We start from the raw sequence: 27,034 nt of genomic DNA on the forward strand, positions 1-27,034 counted from the left end.
AATCAGGCTTCCAACTCAGAAACCTGAATTGTGTGCTATTCCCTGAACAGGCTAACTCTGGGAAAGAGGAAGCCTACATTTACATAGGAAAGAAGCTGTCAATGCAGACTCATGCTCGAGCATACACACACACACACACACACACACACACACACACACACACACACACACCCTTTCTGACACAGCTCACTCCTGTCCACCTGGAGGCCTGACTACGGCTACAGTGTTGTGGCCATAACTACGGGCAAACAGGAACCCAGAAACAGCCCAAATGTCACCATCAGCCCCAGTGGCAGCCTTGCGTCCCCTCCCTGTTAGCAAGGTCGGGGTCTCAGATTTCTGAAACCGAAGACCTCCTTCTGCCCCGGCACTGTGCCCAGCTGGCTAGGACAGCAGCGCCCAGGCACTGGGAAGTATGAGCTTTCTTTTTTCCACTCTTTTTAAGGGTCTGAACTTGACTAAACTCTGCAGCTGCTGTGTCCTCCAGGAGGTGACTGTTCGCTGTCCCCCTCAGCTCCCTTCCTGTTGCACTTCTGTTTTTAATTTAACCCAACGATACCCTGGCCTTCAGAGAAGGGTTGGTTAAAGTCCCTGCTGGATGACAGTGTTTGCAGAGGGAGCCAATCCAGATGCAGAAACTAACTGGTTGTGCAGGGTAAAACCCTAGCCACACCTTTCAAGCCTCTGCCTACAGGATCATACACACCCTCCCCTCTCAGCTGGGCTCTGCCAAACCTTGCCACTGGGGAAAAGAACCTTAAATGAGTTCGGCATAGTGATACTTGCCTATAACCCCTAGCGCTCAGAGGCAGAGGCAGGAAGATCATGAGTTCAAGGTCAATCTGGGCAAGACAGTGACTCACTACTGTAGCAAAAACAAACAAACAAACAAACAATCAAAACCTGTTGTCTGCTTTCATTTGAGGAATGTTGCCCTAGAAAGGCCTTTTATCTCTACAGTTTTTGGATTTTACAAAAAGAAGAAAAACAAGCAGCCACTTGTTACTATGTTTAGCTGGTGCCAAGCGGTGGAGAATTATCTCAACTTGAACAAATGAGTCCAGATGATGCTTGGCGCTGTGACTGACATGGCCTCAGTGTTCTCTTTGATCAAGGAACCCCAGCAAGCATTTGGGGAGGGTCACATGAAGTATAGCTTTAAGTTTTAAGAACTCAGTTAAACACAAAAGATGGAAACTGATCCAGGCACTGATGGTACACACTGTTAGTCCTAGCACTCGGGAGGCAGAGGCAGGTGAATCTCTGAGTTCGAGGCCAGCCTGTTCTACAGAGTCAGGCTAGTCAGGCTACACAGATAAACTCTGCCTCAAATCTCATGCACCCACACCCCACCCCGCCCCGCCCTCACCACCAAAAGTCTGCAACTGAAGGACTAATGGTTGGGGTTGAATGCACAATGTCCCCACAGTGTTTGAACACCTGGTGGCGCTCTTCGGAGAGGTTACAGAATCCTTAGGAGGCGGGGCATAGGTGGCAGAAGTGGGTCATTGGGAAGTAAGGAGGAGGCTTGAGGTCAATAGCCCATTTTGGCTTCTAGCCCGGTCCCCGTCTCCTCTTTCAGGAAGACGTGAGCAGGTGAGGAGATCTGCAGATCTCCACCTCCATGCAACCAGTACCTCCAAGTCTTCCCCATCACGAGGAACTGTGCCTCCCCACGCGATGAGGCAAAATGGATTTCTCTTCCCTTAAGTTCCTTCTCATTGGATACCTGGTATCCATGAGGAGAAAAGTAACACACGTCACGGCACCGCAAAAGCTTGCTGTGTAACTCTCGGTGACCTGGCCCTTTTGATTCTGCTGCCTCCCCAACCCACCTCCAAGAACCAGTGAGCTGAACAAGTACCACTGTGCCTGGCTTGTGTCTCTTTCTTCTTATGAAAGAGGTAGAACAAAGCAACATGGGTCTTAATCTTTTTTTTATTTCTATACTGTAAAAATATTTCCAGGTGATTTAAAAAAAAAAAAAAAGATATGAACATGCTGAATGCTAGAGGGGGCCACTCTATCCCCTCAAAAACAAAAGTGGAGCTGGTCACCTACGCTCACTGTGTTCTAAGACTTTGTTCATTTGCAACTGAGTCCAGGTGAATGAGCCCAAGGATTACAGGACCTCCTACCTACTCGAGGTCGAACCTCGCCTGAACTATCAGACCAATGACACTCAGCCCCTCTAGCGGCAGTGTCCTGCACGTTAGCACAAGGACCCCTGCCAGGGAAATCAGTCTCTATGGGCTGCAAAGCCAAGCTGGCGTCTAATGCCTCGGCTGCAGTGAGAACTGGAGAGGGCAGAGGGCTCCTACAAGAACCAACCAGCCTTTGGTGTGAACCACCGTGGGTAAGTGTCCCCGTGAAAGACACAAACTTCCCTTTCCGCTCGGGGCTGCGGAGGCTGACCGTGCATGTGCATGTGTAGCTTTAGAACTCATTCCACTCAGGGCCAGAAGAAGGTGGGACCTATCTACCCACTGGGGCGTTGCTCGTGCAGGGGCTTCAAATCCCTAGTTTGTAATTCAAAACCTGTTCCGGCTCTCCACATGCCCAGGTGTTCAGCAGCTCCGAGTCCCCCAGAGGTGGTCTCTTAACATCTATTCAAATAATTACTACGAGGGATAATATGCAGTAGGAGCTGTGGATCATTTCCTGTGCACATGAAAAAAAAAAAAAAAAAAAAAAAAAAGTCTTCTACAGACCCAAAGCATCAATGCATCACATTTTGTAAAATCTCTCCTAAGGTCAGAAAAGTAACCTTCCAACGAATAGATTGTCTCACGTGACCGTTCTGTTTTGCTTTCTCTCCACTGGTGCAAGATTAATAAGACTAAGAGTTATAAGGTAAATGTAAGTTTAAGCAGAATAACGAGCACAGAGGAAAATATTTTGACATCAAAAACTCAGTATAAATTAGCTCTAACATACTTGAAAGCTCCTGTAACCGTAACGTGCACATTGAAATCCATTAACCTAACACCTGGGCTGCTATTCAAAAGTAGGTTTCCGGGCGATGTAAATAAATGGTCATTCCAACACTCCTCCTACATTACTGTACAATTTGGTGGCAAAGTAACAGGCTCGCACAGTCTAGTCTGTGCTTGGCGGCTCTCTAGCCACCACTGAAGTCATCTCAGGCTACAATGTGGCGGCATAATATAAACAGACACCAGCAAGGAGTGCTAAAAAGTAACGGGCAATGTCAAAGATAAACCGGGGTCATCCAGGGAAGAGCAGGGATATTTTATAGGAGCACCCTGGAAAGACAATGGAGCCCCAACCCTCCTTTAACGGCACCCCTAATTAGCCTTCATGCTCCCCACCTGACCGTTTTCATATAAAAGCAATTCCCACAACCAGACATTCAAAGACCTCAGCCGCAGTAAACTCGGCAGCTACTAAAAATTCTGCTGTACATCGGATCTGCTCAAAGACTCGGCTATTTGCCAACAAGCCTTCCATTCTTACCTTCCCATTATCGTCCCTCCAAAATATTAGCCTCACTGCCCGCCTCCCCCTATGCCGTCCGCCCAAGCCGTTTCCTTACCTCTGGAACTCACATTTCTTTCCTTTGATGATATTTACCCGAGCAAGGGCAATTGTTTGCCTGGAAGCTGGCAACTTTCAACTCCGCTGTCATGCGAAAGGGAAAAGCCACAACCCCCTGACACACTGCTCGGCTGAGCTCTACATGTCTGAATCCACCCCTAGATTTTAAATTCTTTTACACTTACTTAATATAGTGCGTGCCGCCTGTCCGCTGATGCCATATCAGAAACCTGCAAGCTACTATTTCTGCAACTGTGTCACTGTAGATAGTCTGAAACATGTACGTAGCTGTTGCCATGGAAACAAACACAGCTAGGGTAGAGTGCCACGCTGTGTTAATTCCTTCACCCATGAACCCCAGGGGAATGCTAACATTCATCTTCTTTCTCCTGTCGTCTCACACTGCTTTAATATATTTTTTTAGTATTATCAAATGATGTACTAAACACACATGGCACACCTGGAAATACGGATGGCTGAAATGAGCCGTGGTACCAACCCAGCCTGCCGGGTGTCTGCTGAAGGTGATGCCACTCTCTTTGCAAAGGACCTTTCCTCTCACTTCTCCAGGGAGAAAAGGAGAACTTTTTCTTCCTTTTACAATGACATGGCGGGGTCGCGTGGGGTGGGGTGGGGGGAGCCTCTTGTTTCACCTAAAAAACGGTAACCGAGGGAAGTGCAGTGGAATAAAGATATCACCAGATCTGACCAGATCACATCAGCTCTGTGACAGGGAGAGGCAGACCTCACAAACTTTCTGCCCATCTGCCAGCACCAGGGACTGACCCTGGGGGCCTTGTGCACACCAAGCAAACACTCTCCCTCCCGCTGAGCTCCATTCCCCAGACCCGAGACCTTGCAAACTTTCTGTAGCAGATCAAAACTAAGAGTTATACTCCAGGCTCGAACTCCCATCATTCTAACTAGACAACAGCCGAGACTCTCAGCGATGACTTCATTCATTCCACTGGGCCTTTGCTCTTAAAGCCGTGTGAGAAGGTATAAGAATTCGCTACAGAGTGAGGAGCTGGAACCTGGCCACCCAGAACAACAGACTGGGATGGCCCTACGATCTGCATGTTCCCTCCAGCAATTCAGGTTCAGATCCCTGCCCTTATCCATGCTCAGACCCATGGAGGAAGAAAACCAAACACTTTCATTATACCTACAAGTCAAAATGGGCGTTGGACCGCCTTCCTATTATTCAAATGGGCCAGTTGCTTTAAACATTGGGGTTATTCTCATCACGGTAGACAAAAATAAGCTGTTGAAAATCTTAATTACATCCTATCCCTTGGGCTAGTTAATAATATTCAATCTAGATGAAAATGGCCACATTTTAGATTTGCATGCTGATGTGCCTCACTTGAATACCATTTCCTCACTAAACAATCAATTGGAGGCTTTAAGAGCGCAGCTCCGTGACCCCGAACTGGCATGTCTGAAAGAAACCCCTACTTTATCGGCAGGGATTATGGTAAAATGATCCCATAAAAGATGAGCAAATTTTCCCATTACTTTGCTAAATCGAATCATTCTTGGTTGTTTACTACGATAATGATGATCGTCTCGTCCCTAAGATAAAAGCAAAACAGAAAATAGATACACACACCTTACCAGTTAAGGGGATGTGTCACTTTTCAAAAGCCTTCTTAAAATGACGTTAGGAGAAAGGGTCTGGGAGATGGCTCCGTGGGTAAAAAACACCCCTCCCCCCCCCACACACACACCTGGATCCCCGGAACTCACAGAGGAAGCCAGATGGGGCGGTGCATCTCTGTAAGCCTGTCACTCTTACAGCGAGATGGGAGACAGAGTCAGGACAATCACCCAGCCCGGCTGGTCTGGAGGACATGGGGAAGTGGCAGAAACAAGAAGAGAGATCCTGTCTCTGAACAAGGTAGCTGTCACAGATGAACTCCTGAGAACGGTCCTCTGACCTCCACGTGGGGCTGTCCCCATTCCTCTAACATCACCAAGCATCTTCACCTAGGATACCATATGTGACCGTGACCAGAGTCTCATGACCTAGGAAAGTCTTCTCTGACCTAACCGAATGCTCTCTCCATGGTCACACAGCCCCCAAGTGCGGCAAGCAGGAGGCCGGTTATCTTATAACCACAGTAACACTACTCACGGAGGAGAGATGCCAAGTGTCGGGTTAAATGGTTTGTGGTTACTTGGGGCTAGTACCTGAGGTTCAACTCTTCTTTGCCCTTACTTCACCTAAGGGCTGGCGACTAGGGCTCAGCCGTTAGCTGAGTTTGGCAACCCTGACCAAGCAGACCAGTCTGTCTGCTCTCAACTTAAACCTCTTCTTACCCAGGAGTTCCAGTCTCAGGACGGACACCGGTCCTCAGAGAAGCTGTAAAGCTGATTGGAGGGTTGACAACAAGCAGCAGCGATGACTCGGTCAAGCTCTCCAAGGGACTCTGAGACCCTAGGCTTACACTGTAGACCTGTTCCTCATGGTGTGGTGACCCCCAACTATAAAATTATCTCGTTGTTACTTCATAACTGTCATTTTTCTAGGTAAATATCTGATATGCAGGATATCTGACTTGTGGCCCCCGTGAAAGGGTCATCTGGCCCCTGAAGGAGTCTTGACCCACAGATCGAGAACTGCTGTGGTAGCCTATGCCACAGACATCTTTGGAAGACTGAGTAATGCACCCTCGCCTGGATGAACCACAGTTTGCTTACTAAGTCACTTATTTAGTCTGTGTCCATATTTTCACTGTTAGGAACCTCTCATGTTCTACATGACAGCTGTACCGTGTGTATCCCTACTAGCCATGCATGAGGCTTCCACTGTGCCCACACCCTCACCTGGGCTTGGTATAATCTGATGATCCCTGGACTAGTTTTAGTTCCTTCCGTTGACAGCAGTAATCCTAACGGGATGAGGTTGTAGTCACAGCTTTGATTTCCCCACTTTGTGCCTTGTCACATGTTTATTGGCTACTTACGTTATCTTTGAAAAAAAAAAAAAGTCTACTCATGTACTGGGTCCGTATTTTTATATGTCTGCATTGTGAGTGTATGTGTGCAGACCATGTTTCTCCTGTGCAGGTCAGAGGGCAGCTTGTGGGAGTTGTGGGTCTTGGGGGAAAACCCGTGTGGATCTGGGGAGTTGAACTCAGTTCATCAGGCTTGCTGGCAGACGAATTTCCCCTGCTGAACAATGTCACCAACCACTCGTGGCATTTTCGAATCAGACTGTTTTATTTGGCCTGCTGAGTGTGGGGCGCTCTCCCTTTATTCTGAGTCTGCCCCCTCTTCATATGCTCTACAGACCTGTCCCCATCCCGTGTTGACATCTCATTGGGTTGTCCTTTCCATGCTCTCAGCCACCAGATCAGGCCCATTTCCTCATGACCTGGTTTGTTCACTTCCTCTTCCTAAGTCGCCGTGGGTATCAACTGCCACCTGGATTTGGCCATGCCATCTTTGGGTGGCAAGGGTTCTTCAGGCCAGTCAGTGGAGCTGTCCATGAAGCAGCAGAGTCATGATTATGGGTAATATTCTGAGAGGAAATGCAGGATGCTGGCAGGGAAACCTGGTATTCACAAGGATACCCAATCAAGGTGAGTCACTGGATCTTCCAGGACAATATTCTAATACAGACTGCAGAAATAATTCAGGAATCAGGCTCTCGAGTCAGGACTCTCCACATTGATGACGACAGGTGTTCCCAGAATGTATAAAATAACACAGGGTGTGGATGAGTCACCCTGGGGGAAAGACACCACAAGGTGACTGACTCCCCGTTTACACTGTCTTTCCCTCCGGGCCTTCTCTCTTTCCTTGCTGGCCACCAGGGTCTCAGACGCCCTTGTCATTGTACAGAGTGGCCTGGCTCCCATGGTTCCCTCCTGCTCTGATTCACATCTACTATGCCAGACGCTGAGAAACCAAATAATGGAGCTGATTAGAATTTTGTCTGAGGGGGGAGGGGGTTGAATGAATCTGGGCCTGAGACGTGTCTCTGAGCATACAGGTGGGGACTTTTGGCTGCTGCTAACTCCGGGTCATTAGCCCAAAGCTGGCCTCTTAACGTGAGACCAGCCTACCTGTTCAAGCCGTGTTCTCTACCTGCCAGCATAGTTGATATTTCCTTTCTTCCCTCACCTCTCTGGCATTTGTTTGTGGGCGCACGGGTTGTTATTACATTCCAGTTCACACTTGGTTTTAATTCTTAAGCTACATTCATCTTTTTTTTTTCCCCTCCCTTAGTAACAATGAAAGCAAACACCACTCGAAGTGAAAGTGGATTTCTGGTGAATTGGCTCACAGGCAAACCCACCTGGAGAGCGGCTTCTGAGGGATCATTGCATCCAACTCTTATTTCTGAGCTTGTGAAGTCAAACTGTCATGAGAAGTAAAACTTAGTCACACTAAAACACACAGATTCTCAAGTCACTGATGCCTCTCCTCTTCCCTCTTGTTTGGTGGTTCACAGAAATTTCACAGCCAAGGCTCCATCTAGCATGGGAAGTCACATGGGAGGTCACATGAGAGGCCATTTTTTTTTCACTATGAAGGCAACTTATGGGAGTGCCAGGTAATGAGCCACTGGCAAGTTCACAATGCAAACCAACTGCTCTCTCTCTCTCTCTCTCTCTCTCTCTCTCTCTCTCTCTCTCTCTCTCTTTCTCTCTCTCTCTGTTTTTTGAAACCTTTGAGAATGGGGTTTTGGATGTACGCAGACATGTGTGTTCACATATGTGCAGAGGCACATACATGTGCTGGTACACATGCGAATGCTTATTTGTCCATTTGAGGCCAGCCTCAGGTGTCCTTCTTGTGTGGGTTTTTTGTCGTTGTTCTTTGGTTTGTTTGTTTGTTTGGTTTTTTTGTTCTTTTGTTGTTGTTGTTTTTGTTTACTAAGACAAGGTTTCTCTGTGCAGCCCTGGCTGTCTTTGAACTCGTTTTGTAGACCAGGTTGGCCTAGAACTCAGAGATCCACTTGTCTCTGCCTCCAGAGGCCTGGGATTAAAGGCTCCGTCCGTCTTAATTTTTTGAGAAGAGGACTCTCACTGAGATCTGGGGGTTCACTGACTTGGTTAGACTGGATGGCAGCCAGGCTCTAAGGACCCTCCTGTCTCCTTTCTCCAGTGGTGGGAATCCTAAGTATTTGCCACCATATCTGTCATTTACATGAGTGCTAGAGATCAAACTCAAGTCTTCGTGCTTGTACTGTCTCCCATAGGTGCTTGGGAGATGTTTTAATAGAGGCCAAACAGTGCCAGCTTAAGTCAAAATGTTCTCTCATTATTCCTGGCACAGGAGCCCCACTGTGTGACAGGCAATCTCAGGCAGTGGGGACATTAGCACAATGAAGGCAACAAGGAGTTTCTGCTTTGCTGTAGGGCTAGTCCCCTACCTGTCTCCCAGATCTGCATGGTCACAGGTAGCGTGTGTAGAGCGGCCTGGTTTCTATAGTTCCCTCCACTTCTGATTCATATCTAATATGACAGGAGTCAGTCCTCAGTCTCATCAAAAGCCAGATAGAAAGAGAATGTGAAAACTTGCTCCTTCCTATTCCAGGCAGAACCCAGAGGCTGTCCCCACACCTCCCATGTCCATTCATCAGACAGGAAATGACGTCACCCTGCTGTCTCCAGTACTTGGCCACTTAAAGCTCACAGGTTCTGCTAATGAAAAGAAAAAGTAGGGGGTCACACAGTGACAACTAGCGGGAAAGTGCATTAAGTGAAGGTTAGTTAGGGATGGAGCTCGGAGGATGGAATGCTTGCCTAGCATGTAAAATGCCCGGCTTCACCTCAGCAGTCCACAAACTAGGTATGGTGGTATCTACCTGGAATCCCAGCACTGGAGAGACGGAGACAGGAGGATCAGAAGTTCAGACTCATCTCTGGCCATGTATTGAGTTCAAGGCCAGTCTGGGCTACAGCAGACACTGTCTCGAAACAAACAGTTGAACGTTTACAAACAGAGACAATAAGTACCAAATTCTGGAGGATGCTCCCATGGGGTGCAAGCAGCAGTGAGAATAGGGCAGACACTGCAAAGATTCTTCAATATATCTCTCCATGGCTTAGTTAATTGGTTGGTTGGTTGGTTGGTTAGTTGGTTGGTTAGTTGGTTGGTTGGTTGGTTGGTTGGTTAGTTGGTTGGTTGGTTAGTTGGTTGGTTGGTTGGTTGGTTGGTTGGTATTTTTCCAAGACAGATTTCTCTGTGTAGCCCTGGCTATTCTGGAATTCACTCTGTAGACCAGGCTGGCTTCAAACTCACAGAGATATATCTGCCTGCCTCTAGCTCCCGAGTGCATGGATTAAAGGCATGCGCTCCCACCACCCAGCCCATGGTTTGTTTGTTTGTTTGTTTGTTTTTTTCCTTTTCTTTCCTTGCCACTGCTGCTGCCACATGTTTTTTTTAAAATATTTGAGGCAGAGTCTGAAACGATGGCCCCGAGATTAAGCGCTCCTGTTGCTCTCTCAGACTCTCCCAGGCTTGTCTCTTAGCACCCAGTGGCAGCTCCCAACTGTCTGTAACTCCAGTTTCAGGAGATCCAATGCCTTCTTTGTCCAGCATTAGGCATAAGCACGATTCACAGACATATATGCAGGTACAACATTCATACATGTAAAATAAAAATAAATCTTAAAAATATTTGAGGTGAACACAGCAGCATGTGGAGGTCTGAGGAGGTTGGAGAGCGGCTATATCATGCTCAGTGTTAGAAAGTCCCCATTTTTCAAAAGTAGCAAAGTTTTGCGTTATTCTCAACTGCCCTAAGGCACCTCAAAATGTGCTCCATCAGCTGGGAACACATCCTGCTAAGCACTCTCAGAAATGAGTGCCCCTGATTTCTTAAAAGACCTCTGTCTTCAATAGTACCCGAGACCACTGCATTTTACAATAGGCAGTGACTGAGACAGTGTATCAATAATGTGAAAAGGTATGAACGATGGAAAGGAGCCTGAGGAGTGTAGTGCCTCATGAGGGAGCATCCCAAGGTCTACAAAGCCCTCTGAGCTACCAGCGACCTAATGAGACCCTCACCTGGTCCAGCTTGCAGACAAGGTTACATGTACGGTGTCCTGTACCAGCGAGGTCATTCTAAACCGACACACTCAGGCTCACTTCCTCTGAACCTTAGGGAAACTCATCCGATAAAAGCCTCCTTTTATTCCCCCTAAAACGCTCAGCAATCTACCCAGCAGGATGGTTGGTCGTCATTGTCAGTTTTGACTGGATTTAGAATCACCATGGAAACATACATCTGGATACACAGCTATGAGGGCATTTCTAGAAAGGTTTAACTGAAAAAGGATCACCTATCCTGAACAAGGGAGGCACCACGCCGTGGTCTTAGGGTCCCAGACCCACGAAAACTGGGGTCTCGGGCTGAACAGAAAGGAGCAAGCTGAGGAACAGCACCCATCTCTGTGTGCTGACTACGAATGTGATGTGACCAGCCGCGTCACATTCCTGCGGCCGCAGTAAGACCTGCGCCTGCCGCCACGCCTGCCCAGAACAACGACTGTCCCCTTAAGTCACTTTCCCAAGGTATCTTGGCAAGAAACCAGAAAAGCAATCAATATGGCCAGCAAGGAGCGAAAGCAGAAAGAGCACCCACAAATTAAGCTCAGCCTCCAGTGGCAAGAAAATGGCGTTGCAGCAAGGTTGTGGTGGGGCGTGCCTTTCACCCAACACTCGGGAGGTAGAGGCAGGTGGATGTCTATGAGTTTGAGAGCAGCCCAGCCTACAGTGTGAGTTCTAGGACAGCCAGGGCTACATAGGGAAACCCTGACTCAAATCCCTGCACCATAAAGGAAGGAAGGAAGGAAGGAAGGAAGGAAGGAAGGAAGGAAGGAAGGAAGGAAGGAAGGAAGGAAGGAAGGATAGAAGGAAGGAAGCACAGACAGACAGACAGACAGAGACAGCAAATGGAGTTGGGTGTGGCAGGTCCAGCCACGGTCTGCCTTACTGAAAACCAGCTAAGAACCCCTCAGTAACACTACTTCAATATTATCAAAATGTAAACGAACCACTATGCTAAAAAAAAAAAAAAAAAAAAGAACAGAAAGAAAAGAAAGAAATACATACAGCTGGTTTCTATCTGAACGCAGAACACCATTTTCTTAAAAGAAAAAAAATTATGAACGATTTCTTCATCTCTCACATTCAGTGAGTATACAGTTGGCATTTTCAAAATGCAAACCTGATGTGGTTTTGGAATTCATTGAAGCACATTGGAAGACATCTGAGTGGAGGGGAGGGGAGGGGGAGGGACTCTAGCCATATGCTGCTGGTGCATGGATTTGAATATTTGAAAGGTAATCTAGAATAGAGAGTGCTTCCAGCTCTCCTTACCGACAACAGTCGTTCGTAGCAACCACACGTTTTATAGATCGAACCACTTCCCCATGTGTGAGACAATTACACGAGGAAGTCAGGGGCTGGCCTCGCATGGCAGCCTGGCTGGTTCGAGTGGGATTCTCGATAGGATACTGGACATAGAACTCCGAGATTCTCTTCATGGCTGCTAAGGGAAGGACGATGGCTCTGGCCACAGTGGGTGTATCTACAGAAAAGAGATCTTTCTAAAACAATACATTGTCAAGCTTGGTGAACATGGCTGAGAAGCTGCAGGGCCACTCACAATGGCTGCCTCCAAACGGCACAAGAACGCTGTGGAATCAGCCATCTCTCCTATCACGCCCATCGGATCTGCTGCTCCTTTCTGTGTATCTGAACAGCCACAAAGGAAATGAGCAGGGCCAAGCCCACGGCAGGGACTCTTCCCCAGCTCTGACACTTGTGTGCACCCAGAGAGGGATGGGAGGAAGCCCCGTAACAGAGCAAGGAAGGTCCCCTGTCAGAGCTCATCAGTGCTGCCCATCTGTCCCCGGGCCAGGCCTCTAACTGGGTCATTCCGTCAGAGACCGCACAAAAGAGTGTGGTCGTGTGCACGGCTAATCCATTCCCGTGCTTGCAGAGAGCACTGACTCACAGGAGAGCAAACTCCATCGTGTCACGCTGGCTCACTCACCAAGTCGCATGTCGGAGACCCAAGCCACCGTAAGTACAGGCTGGCGACATCACCACGAACGAGTCCAAATATTGAGCACTTTGCTTCCCGCGCTTAGGGGGGGAAAGAAGTGAATGTGGACTTGTGACAGAGCTAAGCAACATTGGTGAGGGGCTTTGGTTTCGGACCTGACCTGGTCACAGTTCTCAGAGAGCACACGCCTTCATCAGTCAGCTCAGTGAACAGGGGTGCACACTCATCCAAGAGTTCCTGAGGCAGACAGATGAATCTGTGGTAAATGTTCGCCAGGATATCACATCTGAGATCTGGAATGATCTCCATCTCGGACAGCAAATGACAACAGAGCATAGGGAGATATGCAATGCGCAGATTACGTGGTTCTGGCCCTGCTGGGTTTTGACAGCCAGATCTTTTCTCTGCAGCCTAACGAAGTATTGCCAACAGTGTTACAGTTCTGATGTCTGTGTTTGCTTGGTTCTAGGCCACCTCACCAACCAATGTCCCCAACCCATCAGCCTTAAGCGGCTCCGAGGCATACTAGACCATAAGCCAGCTCATGTGGAATTCCAGGGTGGTAACGTTAAGGGCTGCCGGGCAAGGGAAAGAACTATCGAGTTGCCCCCTGGATGGAAAGTGGCAATGACGAATGAGGACTGCCTTCTGTGACAGTCCTTAGCTAGCCAGGGAACACTGGAGAAATTTGAGAACTTGACCACATCTAGAAACCGAGGCCCAACAATCACTGAAGAGTGAAGCGAATGCTTGACCAAAACGTTCTTTCTATTGGATTATAAACCACACATCGCCTTGCCTTAACTTTATCGTCGGGGGAAACTCTAAACACGCTCTGAAAGATATGAACTCTAACTTCATTTAGGTCATGCTGCCGACACACACATGTGAAGGGATGTGTGTGGCTAATTCAGAAACATCAAGGAAAGACCAACATTTTGCGTAGTGTAACAGCCACCCTTGGCTTTACTCTGACCCCTCTATGAGCACAGTGACACACACACACACACACACACACACACACACACACTCACTCATTCACATGAACATTCCAACGCATACCTCCGCACCCCTCCCCCACACACGGCTGTGCTGGTCTATAGTGACGTAAGCTCAGAGGTCACACATTTAAGAATAGCTTTTAAAAGCGTTTAGATAATGAAGCTGCGGCAACAACCTAACTGTGAAATAAGAAAAATATCATAATCCCATTTTATCAGTAAGCAGCGTAGTGATTTGGAGACCCAAATCCCTCAGGTGTTAATAACAGTGGAGTCAGAATTAGAACTGTGAGACTCCAGGCTCTGTACCGGGGCCATGGAGCTGTACGCTTCATCTGGGGAAGGGAAAGTAAGGAGACAATGTCTTATCCTAGCACGGACCAGTCAGTTCCATGGAATACCTGTGCTTACTCTGAGAGCCGACACTGTCACATGTTCTCAAAGGCAACCAGCCTTCCTGCTACTGGGCCCATAAAAGAACTATCAAAAGATGACAAACATTTATTCAGGCGGATGCCCAGGTATGCAGTTCAAAACATACACCCCGCTGTGGAGGGACGGTTACTGTGGGGTATGTGTACAGACAAGGCAGGACGATTATGGGCCAGACTTGGTGTACCTCCAGGACTCTGCCAGAGGGAAGTGAATCTCTCCTCAGCACACTGAAGGAAGACAGCCTGGAAATCCCACAGAGCCCAGAACGTCAGCTTCTCAATGCACCATCCTGTCTGCCCAATCCCAGGGACGGTCTGCTTTGATGGACAGGTAAGATGGTGTTGGAAGTCACTCCCTTAGAAAAAAACAGAAGGGCCAGGCTGAGCTAAGACTGTGAACCTACTCACAGGGAAAATGACAAGGCCATCGAAGCCACCCTAGATCACTAGTGTGCAAACTCCAGGCAGCCTCCAGGACTTCTGATGCCCCAAGCCCGAGAGGACTCTAGACTAGCACGTCTCAGACAGTCATGAGCCCGTGGATCACCCACAGGCCCTGGGAGAGAGAGGCAGGTTCTGCTTCAGCAGGACTCGGGCAGAGCAGACACCATGCATCTCTAACAAGTGGCAGGGGACACGAATGCCGTTGGCCACTGGACCACACTCTGGAAACGAAATCCAGTGCATCCTAACATTACGCCCCCTATGACGCCTGGTGTTTTTCTCCTTCCGTGTGATAGGCTTTGCCCGTGGCAGAGAACAAAGGTGTCCCCGTGGATTGGCTTCATCTTATGATCCTTCAAAAATTCACTCCAGCCTTTTTTTATCCTCCGGTATCCATACTGCATTGACTGTTCTCTGTCTTGTCCCTATCTAGTTCTCTTGATTGCTCTGGGCCACCTTCCCAGTCCTCCCTGCTTTTCCTAGAAGGGGCTACGTCACAGTTGCTGCCCCCTTTACCAGAAGAACCTCTTCTCTGAACACCCACCTACTACTACTCTCGACTCGGTGGGAAGCCACACCTACCCCTTCCTTCCCTAGTAAGATCCCCCTATTACCTCCTGCACCCCACCTCCACCTCTCTTTCTCCATAGCACCTGAAGAGGACATATTGTTTTGTCCGGCATCCTACCTCCCTGCCCCCACTCCTATTTCACCAAGAGGCCAAGCCTTCAGCGCCTCATTCACTGCCACGTTCAAGTCTGTCTCCTTATTGACACTTACGTTTATGTTGAATCAAGAGAGAATCTGACTTATAATGAATATTTTTGAAGAGCTAACCAATGTCCTCAAAGACTCTGAGGAATCGCTCGCGTGCACTCAATGTACGAGTGGTATTTTTTTTTTTGTTTTGTTTTTAAACCACTTCTTCAAAATTTCTAAAGGATCCGGTGCTGCAGATTGCAGGAGATATTTTTATCCTGTCGTGCAAGCCTGGGCTTCATGAAGAGAGGCATCCCCATCTTCATTCACTATCCGCCTGAAGAGATTCCTCCTCCTCCCTCTCTAGGGACCCACACAGATGAGAGGCAGCCTGACAGGCAGGACTCCCACGAGAAGGTTTCCCACTCCTACACAAAGAGATGAGCAGGAGGCAAGATGGGATTTCCTCATGGTGCGTGGGACCTGCACAGGGTCCCACTGACAGCAGGAGGAAAGGCTGGCCCCAGTCGATGCCTCCCGGTGTTTACTCTGCAGTGCATCTCTCTGTGGACCTTCTGTATTGGAAAGGAGCATGCCTTCAGCTACAAGACTCAGGACAGGGGTACCGAGTGAGTCTCACGGCATTTACAGGATCAGAGAAGTTCCAGTCTTCCAGGAGTGTATGCACAGAGAGTGGCGACATCGAGCTAGGAGGGTACTGTGTCAGGTTTAGTCCAGGACCCACTTCCCACTTCCCTACTCCACTGGACTGTGCATCTGAGTGCATACATGTCCAGTCACACATAAGAGCAACACAGGGTGTGGGGTGTGGGGAGCAACACGTTGACTCCCACTGGAACTGTAAGCACAGCTATGGGGTACTGTCCCAGCTCACAGGAATGAGTTACCATGTCTACCACCCCTGCCCTTCTCCCAAAGTATTCTCTTGCCCCATTCCATCCTAACTGGGCACACATCACCCATGGTCACGGGTTCTGCTTGACCATAAACCCAGGCATGGTGGCACACGTGTTTAATCCCAATACACAATACGCAAGAGCTGAAGGAAGGAGAATGAGAAGTTCATCCTTAGATACAGAAGTTTAAGACCAGCCCTGGGCACAAAATCCTGTCTCCACTAAATACATACATACATACATACATACATACATACACACACACACACACATACACACATACATACATACATACACACATACACACATACATACACACACATATATACATACACACATACATACATATGCATATATACATACACAATACATACATACATATGCATATATACATACACACATACATGCACACATGCATATATACATACACACATACATACACATACATACATACATACATACATACATACATACATACATACATACATACATACATACATACAATATAGCTTTCAAAATCTGCTTAGTTTATAGCCCCCACATTATAGCTTTCATTCATTCCAAGTGCAGCTCACCCGGGAGCCTAACTTGAGGCAGCCTGAGTCCAGAGCTCATGCAGGATACACAGCACTGTGCTTGGCCCTGACCACCTGCAGGGCACATACATGCAGGTCTGCTATGGCGAGATCTATGTTAGAACTCAGCTAAAAGCACTAAAGCTAAATTTAAGCCAGTCATGGGGACGTTTTGCTGCTCTGGAATCGAGAGTGTAGACCCTCAGAAGCCGAAAGGTCCATTGTGGTTGTTTCTCTGGTTGGTTCAGGGCTACTCTGTCTGTCAATCACCAACAACGGAGAACAGACGACGTTGTCTACCTGTCTTCATGGCAGGGTAGAAGCCACAGCGAGGGGCTGCTGAGTGGCTGATTGGGTGTGCGATGGTTTTCTCTAGGTTCTGTGGTCTGTACCCCGAAGAGATGAAAAGCAGGTCAACAGGAGGAAGAGCGTACGCTGGGTTTGATACTGAAGCTTTACACAGCACAGCTAAGCTCCATCCCCAGCTCTCTTCTCAGTTATTACACAATCTCTCTCTCTCTCTGACACACACACGCGCACACACACACACACACACACACACACACGAGACAGACAGACAGAGACACAGCACAAGGAGAGAGAAGGAGAGAAGGGAAGGGACTGTCCTAACAGTGGGGCACCAAGCACCAAGCACCAAGCACCAAGCACCAAGCACCAAGCACTAGCATTCAGTTCCCACTTGAACAATGAGCCCCCTGTCCCTGGTGTCTTCTCCAGCCATTAGATCTCAAAGGCAACCAGCCATTGTAAATGGGTTTACCCTTGGCCTCTGCATCAATCACGCTGAAGACCTTAAAGTCGGCAACTGGAAACCGAAGGCTGTCCTCGCTTGCTCCCTGGGTGAGCCACGGTGTAAATCACGCGCCAAGACAGCAGCAACGTTACCTCAATTAAATGCAACGAGATTGCCAGCGAATGTGCCTCATCACTGCATCTTAGGGCCCCAGTCTCACACCTTAGAAACAGACACCATGCATCTACGGTTACCAGACTTTCTAGATATGAGCATGGAGGCCCGGGAGATAGGTGAAGGTCATCCGTGAGAGCTAAGCTTGTTCCAGTTGTCAGGACGACACTCCGCCGCTCGCATTGGCTCGCACAACTACACTTAATTTTAGTTCATCGCACATTCTGCTTGTGCTTTCTAGGAATTTTAGAGTCCCTCCATCTGTGCGCCCGCCATTCCCCTCACTCCTCTTCATTCAGCGTCTCTGTCTGTTGCACGGTCCTTACAAACCAGCGAGAGGTCTGGGTGGGTAGGCTGATCACCATCTGTTTGTCGTTTTGACGGCTCAGAGATGGCTGGGACCCCCCACTGCTGAGTGTGCTCTGTCTTCTCACGATGGTTCAGGTCTAGATCTACAGCGTACGTCCGGTGAGGGCAAAGGAGAGCTGTCTTCAAGGTTTGCAAGCCACTAAGAAGGAGGCCACTACTGTCAACCTAGGCTCGCACCAGCATCAAAAGGGGGGCTTCCTTTTCAGAAGGGTTTTAAATACACTTCAGACTGCTTAGGTGGAAACCAGGCAGTTGGGCCACATTCGATTGTGTACAACTGCTAAAATAACACACGTAACGAGGAGTCGAAGGCCAGGCTTTCAGATGGCCAAGTGGTTTCTGAGGTGCCAGGCTGCAGGCTGAACCATTCTTGCAGTTCTGTGAACCTCAGGACTGCTCAAGGGGTCACCACTGTGACAGCACAGTTGCCTCTGGGACCCAGGAGCAGGTGTGTTTCTCATCCCTACCAGAGCCTTGGTCAAAAGCCACACGACTTGAAATGGCTGTGTGATTTTCAAAAAGCCACCCAGTATTCAAAAAAAAAAAAAAAAACCTCAGCAATTAAGTATTCAAATTATTAAGGACTGGTTTGTTATACCCACAAGTGGGTGCATCCTGGGAAAGTAGATCGGGTAACATTATTTCTTAAGAAGCCTCAGAGGGCATTTGATTTTTGGATGGATACTGTGCGTTCGGAGAGAGCTATGTGTGCAGAGAAATGCTTCGGAGACTTGGAGCTTTAGGAAAAAATGGGATCTGGTTAAAGTTCTCTTCTTCCTGAGCCCTTGGTTGCTTTAATCTTTTATATCCACACATAGACCAAATGGAAACGGACGCCCCCATTCTTTGAAGACATAGAAGCACAGGAAGCGATGAGATTTTGTGGATAAACAGATATTTAGCCCTCTCTTTTTCCCTGTGATAGAAGCTCTGGCTTCTGTGATTAAAATGCCCCTCAGGACTCAATACAATATTCAGTGACTTCCCAGCACGTGCAAAATTCATCTGGGCACTGTGCCTGGCTTCCTTTGGAAAAGACACCATGGTCAACCATCCTTAATACTAGCTGCAAGCTCCAACCTTGACCTATTTGTCCAAAGAGCTGGGCTTCGTTCTTGCAGACCCTTTCCTTGTTCACGCGAGCTCTTTGGTGCTGTCTCTAGGCTTGACTGCATTCAGTTGCATTCTTAGCCGGGATTTCATCACAGTAGTTCTTGACGCCACCCTTTCTGTTCCACCTAAGGGCCATGTTCTTCCATCCAGCAAGTCAATGGGCCTAGTGTTTACACTCTCCAGGCCCTGCATCGAGACCCAGGAAGGGTGGGATGTTTAGAAGGATGCCACTTTGGTTGGGCTACAACCATTGCTGAGTTAGACGGTAAAACCAAAGGCATGATACAGGGAAGCACCTCAGCTTCAATACCTTACACAGGCATTGAAGACAAAGGCAAGACTTCCGGAGAGGAGAGACACATTCGTTTATTCATCTCCCCATCCACCCAGCCAGTCGTTGAATAGTCAGTCACATTGTCATAACTAAAGTATGAGATGCATGAGGTAATGCTGAGATAAATACATCAAGGCCTTTACAGGATGTGGTGTGCTCACCCACACCTCTAGATCATAAAGAGCTGTGGTAGAGGCTCCACCCATCTTTGACAACTGGCATCAGAGTTGTGACTGTCAATGTCCTACAGGAAGGAGTCGAAGATGTCCCACTGAGGGCTGAGGGCCAAAAACTTGGAGTTTACCAATTGGTTGGAATCAAACTCAATTCGTTTTTATATCCATTTAGGTTGGGGTTTTTTTTTTTAATGATTTATTTATTTTTATTGTACGTACTTTTTTTTTGGTGGCATGTATGTCCGTGTGAGGATGTCAAATCACTTGGAGGTGGACTGTAGACAGCTGTGAGCTGCCTTGTGGGTGCTAGGAATTGAACTCAGGCCCTCTGAAAAAGCAGCCAGTGATATTAAGGTCAAGCCATCTCTCTGGCGCCAATTCTTTTAAAATCAGCTTAGCCATGCAAATTCGTAGCCCTTTTGAGCTGTCTGCATGCCCACATAACTACGATACACATCTGCAGCTGGACATTAAGAGGGAGACGGCCCTTACTGCTCTGGGAGCAGCTTGAAGCAGGGACCTAGCTCCAGGCTGCTGATGGTACATCACACAGACACACGAAAGCCTCCTCCGAGGATCCTTTTATCGGCTCCAAATCCCCGGAACACCCTCTGTCTGGCTGCCATGGTACAGTTACATGACTGTTTTCCTTGCCAAGCTGATGGATGCGTGGTCTAAGGGAAACCCAGCCAATCCGGTTATTGTTATGGGAAAATAGAGTTTAGAGCAAGGGAAACAGTAAGTTAGAAACCCAAGTATCCTACGTCTTCCCTCCGCCTCCCCACTTTTGCCAAGAAAACTAAGTTCATTTGGAGAGGGATGGTTCTCTGTTGCTTTTGATTAAAAAATGCCATGTTAACCAGGCTAGAACAAGCCACATCCCAAAATAATAGGCAGCAAGAAATAATACTAGGGCAGAAAATTTTGAAATGAAGACTAAAAAAAAAAAAATTACATACATAGAATCGAACGAGAAATTGGTTCTTCTGATATACAGACCAAGTCAATCCAACGATTGAACCAGGTGGCTACACCACCATGGTGGTACTGTAATCCCAGCACTTGGAAGCTGGAGGCAAGAAGATGAGGAACTCAAGGCCATTCTTGGCTACACAGGGAGGGCAAGGTCAACCTGGGATATATAAGACAGTATCTCAAAGAATGGTTCTTGGAAAAGATAAAGATTGGCAAACCCATAGTCAAACTAACCCCCCAAAAGAGAGAAAAGAACCAAATTAATAAAATTAGACGCAGAAAAGGGGATGATACAATAAACTCCAACTGAAAAAATGACCTTGGGATATCCTGAAATGTAAATTCCAGAAAATGAGAAAACCCAGAATGAATGAACTGTTACATATATATATGTTCTACCAAAATTAATAAAGAAGATATAAACAGCTTCAAGAGATCCACAACAAGCAATGCAATGAAAGCATATGTGTGTGTGTGTGTGTATATATATGTGTGTGTGTGTGTATGTGTCACATGTGTGTGACATATGTGTGTGCGTGCACACACAAAACTACATGCCATTTTTCCATCATTAACATAGGTGTAAAAAAGTCTCAGTAAAATTCTTGCAAATTATACTGAAGGAATATTAAGAAGACTGTACACCATGACCAAGTTGTTTTTATCACAGGAATACAAGATGGGCTCAATATATGCAAATCAATAAATGTAATACAGCAAATAAATAGACTTTAAATTATAAGATCATCTCAACAGATGCAAAAAGCCTTTATATCTAAAGTTAAATATCCTTTCTGATAAAAGCCCCAAAGAATCTATGAGTAGAAGAAACACATTTCAACAGATTAAAGAACAAAGGTGGTAAGAAAGCAAATCTACAGCCAATGTAACAGTAAATGAGGGAGAAACAAGCATCCCTTCTGAAATCAGGAACAGGGCAAAGATGCACTCTCTCTCACTGTTCCTGTGCAATACAGCCCTCCCACTACCCACCAGAAAACTCTGTGATCTGAAAGCCCTTGAAATAAAGCAGGATACAAAATCAACCTATGAGAACCACGCGGTGTTTCTGTAAACAAGTAATGCATTTGTACTGGGAGAAATGAAGAAAAAAATACCATCTGCAAACTGCTCTAAGAAAAATAAAGTATGTAGGCATAAAGGCAGCGAAGGAAGCGAAAGGGCTCTACAGTGAAAACTTTAAGACTCTGAGGAACGAAATAAAAAATGGAGTTTCTAGGGTTGGGGATTTAGCTCAGTGGTAGAGCACTTGCCTAGCAAGCGCAAGGGGACCTGGGTTCGGTCCCCAGCTCCAAAAAAAAGAAAAAAAAATGGAGTTTCCGTGTCCATACACTGGCAGGACCAACAGTGTAACGATGGCTAGACCATCAAAAGTGATCTACAGATCTAATGTAGTAACCATCGAAATCCCAACTAGATTCTTGATAGAACTAGAAAAGAGTCCCAAATAGCCTGAGCCATCCTGTGAAGTGAGCAATGCTGAGGAATCCCCACCATCAAACTACACCACAGAGCCATAGTAACCAAAACAGCATGGTGCTGGCACACGGAGACATTATACAACCAATGGCTCCAGTTCCAGGGAACCCAACATCTTTCTTTTGGCCCCCAGGCACACAGGCAGTGCGCAGACATACATGTAGGCAAAACATCCACAAGCATAAAATATCCTTTACAAATTAAACACCAAAACCAAACCATCCAGTCAACCAGTGGGCTAATTAAAAAGTTCTCAAAAGAAGAAATATGCAGCCAATAAATATTTGGAAATGTATTCAACAACCAGGGTTGTTAGGGAAATGAAATTTAAAACCACTTCTTGATTTCCTCCTAACAAACGCATAATGTTTCATTAAGGAAACAAAGAGTAACACATGCTGTCCAGGGTGTGAGGGAAGAGGGGCCCTGTGCTGCTGATGTGAGAATGGACTGACAAGTTGTCACTATGGAAGCCATTGTGCATGTCCCACAAGAACTAACCACATGTACCAGCTATCATCAGCTATAGGAAAGTCTGAGATGTGCACTAGAAGAACTCTAAGTCAATATACCAAAATGATGCCCCAACATCCATGTTTACTCTTCCAGGATTCACAATCACCATGAAACAGACTGCCTTATATCTCCACCCGCTGACGAACAGATTCAGAAAACATGCTACATATATGCAATATATTTTTACATGGTTTACAGCTTAAATGTTTTTAATTATATTTACTCATTTTTTTTTTATTTCATGTGAGAGTGCTTCGCCTGCACGTATGTGTGGGCACCATGTATGTACAAAACCCACAGAGCTCAGAAGACGACACTGGAGCCTGGAACTGGAGTTACTGTGGGTGTGAACCACCATGTGTGCGCTGGGGCTGGAACCTGGGTCCTCTGCATGAGCAGCAAGTGCTCTCAACCACTGAGCCACCTCTCTAGCCCATACGCTGAGATTTTAACCACCCATAAAGAAACAAGTACATCATGTCATTTCAGGAGAATGGAAGGACCTGGACAATGTTGTGTTCAATGAAAACAAGTCAGTCCCAGAAAAACAAATGCTACGGTGTCTTTCAGATGCAGACCTTAGCTCATAAGAGTATGAAGGGGACCTCAAGAGGGGGAGTGAAGGAAAAGAGCTTAATCAATAAGGAGGAGGAGGAGGAAGAGGAAGAGGAGGAAGAGGAAGAAAAGGAGGAGGAAGAGGAAGAGGAGGAGGAAGAAAGGGAGGAGGAGGAAGAGGAAGAGGAGGAGGAAGAGGAAGAGGAGGAGGAGGAAGAGGAAGAGGAAGAAGAAAAGGAGGAGGAGGAAGAGGAAGAAGAGGAGGTGAAGAAAAGGAGAGGAGGAGGGAAAGGAGGAGGAGGAGATGGTGGTGGTAGAGGAGGAGGAGGAGGAGACAATGTAATGAAATTCATGTGCTGTGAAAGCATAACGGAGGGCTATGTGGGGGAGTTAATGGGAACCAGGAGGTTAGGGGAAGTAAGATGGGCTGGAGAGATGAGATACTTAGAGGACTCAGGTCAACTCCCACCCACATGGTAGCTCACGGCCTTCTGCTATTCCAGTTCCAGATCAGACGTCCCCTTCTGGCCACCTACAGCACCAGGTGTGCATCCGGTGCACAGGCATCTGTGCAGGTAAAACAGCCACACCCATAAAAATCACTAATGTTAAGAAAGCAAAGAAAGAAAAGAAACCTCAAATGGCTTCATTCATGTCAAAGAAGATTTCACATTGACGGGCGATGCTGTAGGGATGGGGAGATGGTTTTCACGGTGACAGAGGTGGCCCATAATTATAAAAAGACAGCAGCTCAAATCTCAGGAGGAAAGAGCAGGAGAACCAAAGGTTCAAGGCTATCGTGAACTACACCAAAAGGCGGGGATGTGGGTCAGTAGGACAGAGCTCGCTTAGTGTAGAAGAAGCCCTGGCTTCCATCCCTAGCACCAAAACTAACAACAAAATAATCACCGATAACAACACCGGCACAACACACGAAGAAAAACAATAGAATCCAGAGGAAAAATAGGCAAGCACACATTTCAGACAGGAAAGTCAGGAAAGGTGTAGAGGGTTGGAATACTATGAAACCAAAACGATCAACTGTCAAAAGCATACACCCAACAACAGAAGACTGGGTATCTAAATACACATGAGCATTTTGGACAAGAGAGACTACCACTTCAGGCCATAACATAATTATCCCTAAGTACAAAAGGATTCATCCTCAAAGGCTGAACTCATACTGGCTCCCCAGGGCAGGGGGCAGCTAGGTGAAGGCTCCCTCACAGTTATTCCTGTGTGGTAGCCATCCCATCCTAAGACAACATCGGCATCCCTGGCTCTACCCGCAGGGCCTGCTGCAGGGACTAGGCTTACCATGTGCTACAGAGAGACATCGCTCCTTTTGCTGTGCTCTTAGGCGCCCAGAGTAATGGCATTCCTGAGGGGCAGTGCAGAAGGCTGCCGGCTCCCTACAGCAGGACCCTGTCTGCTGTGGTTAGCTTCAGTTGTCAACTTGACGCACCCAAAGAGGGGAACCTTAGTTGAGGAACTTTCTCCCTCAGGATGGCCGGTGGGCCTGTCTGTGAGACATTTAATGATTGCTAAGATACAAGGTCCATCCCACCGAGGGCAGGACCTTCCGCAGGGCGGTGGGCCTCAGCTGTGTTAGAAACGTAGCTGACCGAGAGCCTGAGAGCAAGCCAGGAAGCAGTGTTCCTCTGAGGTCCTGCCTTGGCCTCCTTTGATGGTGGACTATAGGCAGAAAGCTAAATTAATAAGCCTTTCCTCTGCAAGTGCCCAACACATGGATAACCCACTGTTCTACCTAAAGGCCACAGCAGTAGGAATTAGCAACCTGGGTGCCCATGTGTTGAACTGAAAACTGAGGAACATTTTGGAAGAGCTGTGACCTGAGTGGGTGAACCTGTCACTTCCTTTGCCTTGTGTCCGTGTCCCTGAGCTAAAGATTTGAAACCTGTGGCTAGGAATCCCATTCTATTTCCCATCTCTCCCAATTTCACACTCAGAGCCCCGAGGGGTTCGCACGGAGGATAGATACTGAGGGCATCTCTTTACATCATTTCTGTGTTCAACTTTTCAACCCTTTCATAATACTTTGGAGTGTTTTTAAAACTAAACCAACGTGGCGCGAGCAAACCACCCCGCTCCTGTAGAAACCGTATACCAGAGCATTAGATGCCTCTCTAGAACAGGTCCCAAACAGTGTTCTCCTTTTGTTCCTGTAAATTAATTTATTTATTCATTTTACATCCTGATCACTGCCCTGACTCCTTCTGGCCCTCCCCTCACACACAACCCCTCTCCCCATTCCTTTTCTTCTGAGAGGATGGAGGCCCTCCTCTGGGTACCCCCGCCCCCCGACCCTGACACATCAAGTTTCTGCAGGACTCTCCCACTTAAGGCCAAAGTATCCCAGTTAGGGAAGCAGGATCCACAGGCAGGCAACAGATTTATGGACAGTCCCGCTCCAGATGTTGGGGGACCTGCATAAAGACTGAGCTGCACATCTGCTACATTTTGCATGGGGCCAAGGTCCAGACCGTGTATGCTATCTATTTGGTTGATAGTTCAGTCTCTGAAAGCCCTCAAGGATCCAGGTTAGTTGACTCTGTTGGTCTCCCTGTGGAGTTCCTAGTCCCTCTGGGTCTCTCAATCCTTCCATAAGACTCTACAAATTCTACAGAGGCCGTGGGTCTCTGTATCTGTTTGAGTCTGCTGCTGGACAGAGCCTCTCAGAGGACAGTTATGCCAGGCTCCTGTCTGGCTGTCCTGGTGGGAGCAGAGTATCATTAATAATGTCAGACATTCCTGCTTGCCCATGGGATGGGTCTCAAGTTGGGCCAGTTACTACTTGGCCATTCCTTCAGTCTCTGTTCCACCTTTGCCTCTGCATTTTCTTACAGGCAGGACAATTTGGGGTTGAAAGTTTTGTGGGTGGGTTGGTGTCCTTCTCTCTCCACTGGGGGTCCTGCCTGGCTACAGAAGGTGGCCTCTTTCCAAGTCCCCGCTGTCAGGGATCTCGTCTAGGGTCACTGGTCACTTTAGTTTCCATAGCTGCACTGCTGGAACAATGTATTCTTAATGTTAAAGAGGAGTGTGGTGGTTAATTTTAACGATCGGGTTGCCACAATTTAGAATCACCTAAAAAGAGAGTCTCGGGGGCTGCCTAGGTCACGCTGTCTGGTGTTAGGTCTGCAGGGAACTGTCCTGATCACCTGAAGTGATGAGGGGAGACCCCCAGCTGAAATGTGGAGGACACGACTCCTTGACTCGGGGCTCTGGACTAGATAGGAATAGAGAAAACTGAGTACAGAACAGAGTTTTTGACCATGAATGTGATGTGGCTGGCTGCCACCGTGACCTGTTGGTAGTGATGGACCGTAACCCAGAACTGTGAGCTAAAATAAACTCTCCTAGGCTGATGGCTATCAGAGTAGTTCACCAGAGCGATAGAACAGACTAGGGAAGGGAGATAGCAGAGCTGCATGGTGCCTGCCTCCTTCCCAGGGAAGGACTCACACACTCACTTGCCTGTTGTTTCCATCGCCCACACCCCGACTGGTACACATCAGATTTGATCAATCATGACTCGTTTTTCATTTCAACCAAGGCTTAAGAAGATGATTTAATGACTTTCTATTCTTATTTTGTGCCATTATGAGAAACCTCCATTTTGAAAACCTCCAGTTGCAAAACATGCCCTTGAGAACCACCCCCCTCCTCAAAAAAGCCTTACAGTTAACACAATGATTGCATTTGGAGATGCATTTTAACAGGGGGTGGGGGGGCCTGAATAAAGAATGCAGGCATGGGCTTGTAAATATTTCAGGAAAATGTTTTGTCTTGTGTGGAGCACATAAAATATGCTCTTTAATTTAGCCAATATGTTTAAAAGATAGCAATGCTTAGACTAAGCTTGGCAATTATTAAAGTTTCTGAAAT

The 27,034-nt window shown here is 47.4% G+C and overlaps 1 protein-coding gene across 7 annotated transcripts in view; it reads right to left on the minus strand.

The window, feature by feature from the left end:
- Foxn3 (forkhead box N3) overlaps positions 1–27,034 on the minus strand; it is a 375,175-nt gene that overhangs the window by 272,031 nt on the left and 76,110 nt on the right. For 3 of the 7 annotated variants that reach the window (XM_032908263.1, XM_032908262.1, XM_032908256.1), the window contains exon 1: positions 3,744–3,814. The exons of 2 other annotated variants lie outside the window; for them this stretch is intronic. The gene's annotated coding sequence lies outside the window, so the exon portion shown is untranslated. Of the gene's footprint in view, positions 1–3,556; positions 3,709–3,743; positions 3,815–27,034 lie in introns of those variants that run through there. 2 more of the 7 variants (XM_032908259.1, XM_032908257.1) reach the window with 2 other exon arrangements.

This window comes from Rattus rattus, chromosome 7, assembly GCF_011064425.1.
Source record: "Rattus rattus isolate New Zealand chromosome 7, Rrattus_CSIRO_v1, whole genome shotgun sequence".
NCBI lineage: Eukaryota > Metazoa > Chordata > Mammalia > Rodentia > Muridae > Rattus > Rattus rattus.